Genomic DNA, 8386 nt, shown 5'->3' on the forward strand with positions numbered 1-8386 from the left:
TTGCAGATTTGGGAATTTCTGGTAGAATGTAGTCCCAGCAAGGAATGGTGTCAGGAGGGAAACTGCTCTCAATGGGCACTGCCGCAACTTTGAGTAGAGCAAATGGAAGAGGGCAGTGCCTCTGCTCCCACTAAAACCATGCAAGGACACCATCCAAGGCCAAGCTCACGTAGTCTCCATTGCCCCAAGGTGCCCATGGCTAAAGAGAATCCCACCTGTGAATATGCTAGACATGTAGGTTTTTGGCATACAGCCAGTGGAAACCTCAGCTGCCTTCAGGAACTGCTTTTACTCATCTGCTTCTTCAGCTGAAAGAAGCTTTCACATTGAATGATTTTTGACTGTCTTGGTGCTTACTCTCAATGTACTCATGAACCTTTATGTATGTTGGATGGAACTTCAGATGCTGTGTGGGTGCTGATTGAACGAGTTGCAAAGTTGAAATCTGAGGAAAAGGGATCAGTGTGTTTTGTGCCATTTGGAGGCTGAAGCTGTCGAGCAGTTTTTCCAAACATGTTTTGGTGGCTTCAGATATAAATGTTACAACAACTGTGAATCAATAATTTATGAGACAGAACAGCAAAAAGGGCACTGAGTGAGAATTTGAGACACCTGTCCTACATCTGCCTCTTCTCAGCTCTGAACTTTTATCTGCAGAGTTTGTCATTTTTTTCTACATCTTTATACAACATCTGGAAAAGGCAGTTCTAATTTTGAGTGGTGCCTTCCAGTGCTTCTGTAAAAAATCTTGCCAGATTATGAGTTTGCAGTGCAGAGGAGTGTGGATTTAAGAACACTTATGAAGGGTAGAACAGGAAACAAGTGTGAAGACTACATATCCAGTATACTGTTGCATATGGGTGAGTAGAAAACATACTCTGTCTTCCTTTGTGCTTCCAAAACCCAATGCTGTCATCTGAAGGGAAAAATGGCATTGTAGTTAGTGTAATTGGCCGCTAAATGTTTTTCTGAGTCTTACATACAGAGGAAGAATTGTGTGACATATGCTTGAGCACATGTTTCCTTTGGGAAATTTCAGTCTTAGTAAAAATTTTGAGGTCACGTAATGTTACAGCTGTGTTAAGAATTCATAGTTGGATGAAAGAAAATAGATGTCTTGCCTGGATATGTAATACCTTAAAAAACAAGGGATATTTTATTCATTCATCTCTACGAAAATAAAAACAAACCTGTCTCTTTTTTATCATGAAGATAAATCAACAGTGTCTTCAAACTACTAACTGCAAGAACAAGGGGGAATACTAGGAACAGGTATAAAAATTTAAATACTGAGAAAAGCAGTTAACAATCACACTCATCTGCTTGAGGCAGGTGTAGCTAATAAGGAGGAAAGGAAGGAACAGCTGTATCTTGGATAAAGGCTCCTTGGCCATACAAAGATAAATAGCTAACTGCTGTTTTCCCACAAGGGGTATCTTTTCTGTAATGTCCCTGTTTCTGCTCCCTTGCTTAGATGAATCTTCTATTAGGCCAAAGGGGAAGACATGTTTATACATCATGGAGACAGATGCTGTCATCCTTGAAGATAATAATTTGCCCTGGCTGTGGAAAATTAGCTCTCATTGGTCACTGTGGGAGTGGACACAGATGTTTTGTATTATGGTGTTTGAAGTCACACTAGTTATTAGGGTAGCAATGCGGCACAGCTTTTCTAGACGTGAAAAATGGCAGGTGGGGAATGTGCTTCTTCATGCAGTTAAATTCTGGGTTTTAGTAAAATTTATGAAGATTTGCAAGATATTTTTTTAAGAGAGTATGAGAAAGAGAGAGAGTTTCACTGGATTCTTTACCATCCTTTCCAATTTTGCAGCTGATATCCGACATGAACACAAAATTAATCACAATAGGACTGCAATTACAAAATGTAAGATATTTCAGCTAAATGTAAAGGGCAGTCTCGCTCCTAAGGTATTGATGAGGGCCTCAAAGGCAGTGATAAGCTGTGTATAGGTCTCATCTTCTTGTCTTATCTTCTCTACCTGTTGGATGGTGAGGTGCTTGTACCCTGTGACGGTGCATATCCAAGAGCAACTGCGTCTTGTTTTGCTGACTTCTTTGGCAAGTGGTAGGTTTTGTGACCAAGCTTGCAAGCAGCATCTAGTTTCTTTTTCAAGAAAATTGTCTGAATATGGATGTGTAGCAGAGCTTACGGGGCAGCATATTGATTTTTTTATGGAAAAATTTGGAATATTTGGATTGGACCTTCAAGCATTTTAACAGTTCTTTTTTTTTGCCCAGTATTTCTTGTTATTGGTACACAAATGAGCTTTTTTCTGTCTCTGGAGATGACCTGGAAAAAATTGTTCTTCTTTGTGCATTATTGACATATTCTACAGATTTCAGAACTGTTTCTAAGATTGATGCTTTTCTCTAAGGCTGTTTCAAATTAAACTCTGTCTTGTTGTTTTTCTTCCCCAGCATGAACTGTAAAACAACACACATCCTAAGAGCTCATGGGACTGCTTGATATATACTGAATTTTGAGACCTTTTCAGATTCTTAGTTTTGGATTTATTTCTATAATTATTACAATATTTTTTTTAAAATAGATGTATAGATGTGTGATGGTTTTAGCCTAAGCCTTGCTGGCAACCAGTTTGAAATCAAGAAAGTGGTCATGTTCCCAGTATTCCATCCAATTTTTTTGTAAGCCAGAATATAAATAAGAAGGAGAGAGAAGGCTCTGTCCTCTTCTCTTCTGGTGGACTTGAGAATGGCAGGTCCCTCTGGTTGGTCTCGCTCATCTGGGAGTTGAGGCCCTGCAAGGCCTGTTGTTTTCTGCTGATCCAGGAAGCGATCTGGGTGGCGTGGTCCTGTTTTTTCCAAGGGAAGTATTAAGATTCTTTTTGTTTTGCTAGCTCTCTATTAGCGGTGTATTTGACTATATCAGTTTTGATGTGTTTTTTTCTTTCCCTTTTTTTTTCCCCTCCTTTTCGTTTGGGGGGGGAGGGGGTTTTTCTTTTTTATTTTATATATGTACATAGTATTGTAACTGTATATAACTATAATATATGTAAATATATATTTTGCTATAGTTCTGCTATTTTGGCTTTTATATATATATATATATATATATTTAGCATTTTTTTCCCTCTCACTCTCTTGTTGAAGAAGGAGTGGGGTGAGGAAGGAGTTTTCCTTGGGGATTCAGGAACTTGGCAGGGAGCCAGATCCAAACCAACACAAGATGCTGACGTACAGGGTCACTTGTTATAGCACAAGGTTGCTCAGGTTATAATATCTATCCAAATACATTTTAAGTGAGTTTAATATTTATTTTCAATATTTAGCTGAAAACTGAACACTTGGATGCACTTTGTAGTTATGAAGTGATAGATACAGGCAAATCTAATAAAACATAAATTTTGTCAACTGAACTTTCCATGAGAAAGAGAAACATGTGAAAAAGCCCAAGAGATTTTCCAGTAAATCTTCTCTATGTAATTATTTTTCAGGAGTCCCGTGGCAGAGAAAATATATGCCTCCTCTTAGAGTATCATCTGAGGCTCACCAAGAAGAATTGGTAATTTTTATATAAAAAGTGTGATATAGAGGGAGTTTTCATTGCATCTGTCAATCAGAAATCTTTCAAACTCTTCTATTTTTATGGAAAATTCATATTTTTTTACTGCTTCTCAGATTTCATAAAAGTTTATTTAAGCCCAAATTTTACAATGAATTATAAATGTCAATTTCGAGTGTTTATTTTATAAGGTAATTTATCTTTAATGCTAACTTTTGATTTTATTAGCTTATTAACACACTACAAACAGAACTTACCAGAGATGTAACCCTTGAGACCCAAATAGTAGCGTTCTATTACCTATTCTGCTTTATCTTACATCCTGATCCTTCATATTCCTGAATTTACAGAATTCTGTGGGAGCAAAGAGCATCAGTGATACCAGCTTGGTCTGACAGAGATTCAGTGCAATGTGACTGTTCCTGGGTCAAAACATAATCTATGTAATAAAACTAATCTTAAGAAAAATCAATTTGAAAAGGAACATTTTAAATGAAAAATAATTTTCCAGCTTTTCCTGGACACAAGGGTTTTGTTTTTTTTCATAAGTATTGACTTACTTTTTTCTTTAAATACTTCTCTTGTTTGTGTGGTTTAACCTCAGCTTACAGCTCACGCCCATACAACTGCTTGTTCATTCTCCCCTGGTGGGATGGAGGAAAGAATTGGAAGGGTAAAAGCGGGAAAACTCATGGTTTGAGATAAAAACAGTTTAATAAAGAAAGCTAAAGCTGTGCAGGCAATCAAAACAATCTGAGGAATTAATTCATCACTTTCCATGGACAAGTAGGTGTTCAGCCATCTCCAGGACAAGGCTCCATCATGCATAACAGTGATCTAGGAAGGCAAACACCATTCCTTCAAACAACCTCCCTTCCTTCTTCTTCCCCTCACTTTATATGTTGAGCATGATACCACGTGGTCTGGGATATCCCTTGGGTCAGTTGGGATCAGCTGTCCTGACTGTGTCCCATCCCAACTGTTTGTGCACCCCTAGCCTCCTCACTGCTGGGATGGGGTGAGGAGCAGAAAAGGCCTTGGCTCTATGTAGCGCTGCTCAGCAACAACAACAAAATCCTTATATTATCAACCCTGTTTCCTACACAATTCCAAAACACAAACCAGTGTGAAGAACCTTAACTCTATCAGGGCCAAAACCGGCACTATTGTTGAAAGGGCATTTTCTGATGGAAAAATCTTTCAATTAAAATTTTCCAGAAAAGTTTGAAGTACAGACTTCACAGATTTTTAACTGTATTGTGAGATTCTTCTTACTTTTTTTCTTTTATCTCTTTTGAAGGTATGTATTTAAAGGTCAAACTCTTCAGAGTAACAGCAACATTAAACAGGACTTTTGTAAATCTATAACTTTTTCCAGGGAAAAAAATAAAAAGAAAAAAGAAACTAACTAAATCTTTTTATTAAAGTTTTGAGTTGTATTTGTTTGAGTTAATTAAATCTTATCACATTCATATGCACTTTCTAATTAACAATTAGCCATGTTTTCTTTGTAATAAATGAGAAATCTTTCAGGAACATGAGAATGGATAAAAGCGTGCAGCAGCTTAATGAATCTCTATTTAATCTCTGGAGAGCTAAGTTAAATTTAGCAATAGTGACAAGCAAAACTCTACACTGGTTTAGGGTCTCAGATGTGACAATTTCTTTATGAAATCAACTATATGCAATAACAAAATGTTCCAAAAATAGTATTGTTCAGTACACAGTCTGAATACTCCAAAAAAAAGTGAAGAAAGTAAACTTGTTTTAAACAATGGACTAAGAATATTAAGAAGAAATACTGCATTTATCGAGACAGTTTAATGTATAAGAAATGTATGTAGTTAATAACACCCACATTTGCCCTAAGGTTTTAAAAGGTCATACCTTCAAAGGATTTCATCTTTATTAGGGAAAAAAATGTGTTATTGCCTCAGTCCTCCTCGACCTAACGAAAAATTTTATGGTTTAAAAAGTTAACAAGTAAAGGTAAACTGCACATTTCCTCAAAGGTTATCACCCTGACCAGGTAGTTCAAGTTAAAAAGTAGAGCCTGCTTTCTCTATAGCAGATTTAGCAATGTGTGAACTGCTGTTTGTTTTGTCTAGCCTCTGTTAGAAATATCCTTTTTCTTCTTGTAAAGTCATAAGACCTTGATGATTTAAAAATACTTTCATGAAATGGCTTTTCATCACAAAACAGCATTGACTGTATCTAAAGCTAGGTCTCCTTCCAGGCAAGTAAGATACAGAAACCCTACATGTCATCTTAGCTCCTCTTCCAGGTTTGCCTAGTGTGGTTATTTCACTTTTTGCCAATCACACAGTCATGGTGCTAAAGACAGACCAACTCTGTAGTTCCTTTGGTCTTGTGCATTCAAGGAGACGGACAAAGTTTTCTAATTCCAAAACAGTGGCTTCTTCATAAGACTTGAACACTGTACAATGTCAATCTCATGATGGAAAAGTATCTTGTTGATTGATATTTATGTCATACCCCAAGGCCTCAGCTCTACTGAGTTAAGCGAGGTACAGAATTTTAACTGTGATTAATAATGTGCTTTGATGGAAAAAGTCAGAGGATAGCCACAGAAGAATGTGACTGTACAAGAGGTCAGGAGGAAAGGCACCTAACTGTAAACATTTTAAAGTATTCTTAGAATTAACTTATCTAGAGAAGCTGTTCTACCCAGAAGATTATTCCTTAGTACTCACGTCTTCTCGTATTTAATAGAAAAGTCAAAAAGTACAGGGAAAACGTGTGGGCAGTTGTGACCAGTGCTCTTAACTAGCTAAGGAATGAGAATGCACTAACATTTTGGTCATCTGACTTTTATTATCTCTCTTAACCTTCTTTTTATGCTTCTGCTATGATCTAAAAAGGGAAAGTGACCATGGAATGGTGGAGTTCGGGAGAGGACAGGGAAATAACAGGCTCACAGCCCTGGACTTTTGAAGAACAGACTTTGAACTGTTCAGAGAATTGCTTTGAAGAATTCCATGGCTTGCTGCCCTAGAGAGAGAGGAAGGTCAGACTCAGTTGATTTTCAAGGGTGACCTTGTCCAAGTTCAAGAGTGTTGATCCCTTTGAGCAGGAGGTTCTGTAGAGGTGCAGGGCTTCTTGCAATGAACAAGGAACACCAGCAAAACTGGAGTATAAAAAGGAGGCGTACAAGAGGTGGAAGCAAGCATAAGTGACTCAGGGCAAATATAGAGAATTTTTAAAAATGTGCTGGGATGGACTTAGGAGAGTCAACTTGGAGTTGAATCTGGGAAGGGACATAAGGGGAATTTCTGCAGCTATAGCAGCAGCAGCAGCACAAGGAAGATCAGAGAAAATGTGGCCCAGCTGCTGAATGGGGCAGAGGCCCTTGTGACCAAGGACATTCAATACCTTCTTTTCCTTGGTCTTTCCTAGTATGATTTGCATTCATGAATCCACAATTTCTGGAAGATTTGTATCCGGCATCAGTCTGTGAGTGGTGAGCAATAACACTGTATTGAATTTCCGATTTCTTCCATGGGAAAATCTGATGCAAGCACAGGAAGGAATCTTTGTGGTGACGGGACAAGAGTCTGGACACAAACTGAAATACAGGGAATGACATTTAAGCACAGGGAAAAATGTTTTTACAATCTGTGTGGTCAGACACTGAAACAGGCTGTCCAGGAGTCTCTATCAGTGGAGATATTCAAAACCTCACTGAACATAGTCCTCATTAACCTGCTCTAGATGACCCTGATGATCTCCAGAGGTCCTTTCAACCTTATTGTAACTCACTTATAAGCTGCGACTTACTGTTACATATGCTCCTCCATGTTCATGGTTATTTCTCATGGCTAACAGTTTTTTCTGGTGACTTGTTACCTGTAATAACCCTGAGAATTTGATGTCATTTTATGCAAAGTTCTGGACAAAGATCATAACTTCAACTTTTCATGGCCATGAAGAAAGTACAGCCTAAATATGAAGTTAAAACAGGTGTATATGAGACAGTGCAACAAAGTGTAATGGTGAGGACAATCTAAGAGTCACAAACACCTTCCTGTTAGTACCACAGGCATCAGAGCTGAGAAGACTTAGGGCTGCTGATTGAGAGGGCTTTGTAAATATTTATTTGTGCCCTTTCATATATGGAGAAGTGATGATGTCATAATCTGCATGAGTTGCTATTTTTTCTATAACTAATTTTTTTTAAAAGCAGTATGATTACTATTGCTCTCTTTCAATAGGATGTATATTTATTAGTTTTCAAAAGCATAACAAAATTCAGTTTTTAAACATCTGTTTATAGTACCTGGGGGAGCTGTGTAAATCTTTGATATTATACACTTGTTCTCAGGGTGTCTGTCATCATCCATAATTTAAAGCCACTAAGTCCTGGATTTAGAAAGGTTCATCATTTAGCTAGATCCGGAAATAAGACACAACTTGCCTGGTTTGTCCTGAGGGTGTTAAGAAAGGAGCTTGGAGCTTTGATGAAGTGATTAGATACAAGGATGTTTATAGAAATGTGGAAGGGCCACTAGATGCATCAAGCATAGCACCACAACCTTAGGCTCTCCTCTGCCGCCAGCAGCTGTGAACTTCAGCAGAGTGTTCAGTGGAGAGTAAAATTTAATTAGAACTGAATTGTGCCAGGGTCTTCTGCTTCCATTCTAGAGATGATAAGACTTGACAGCACCTCTGTCCACTCAGGTGAAATTTATTGAGACTTCACTATCATATATCAACTTTGTGGAATTAAAAGCAGTCAGGTAAAATGCTAGTAAAGAAAGCATCTAACGATTTAGGTTTAAAAATGTCAGCCTTCAATTCTTGCACCTTTACTAGAAGTACAAT

This window comes from Lepidothrix coronata, unplaced genomic scaffold (genome assembly GCF_001604755.1).
Source record: "Lepidothrix coronata isolate B3197 unplaced genomic scaffold, Lepidothrix_coronata-1.0 Scaffold161, whole genome shotgun sequence".
Classification (NCBI taxonomy): domain Eukaryota; kingdom Metazoa; phylum Chordata; class Aves; order Passeriformes; family Pipridae; genus Lepidothrix; species Lepidothrix coronata.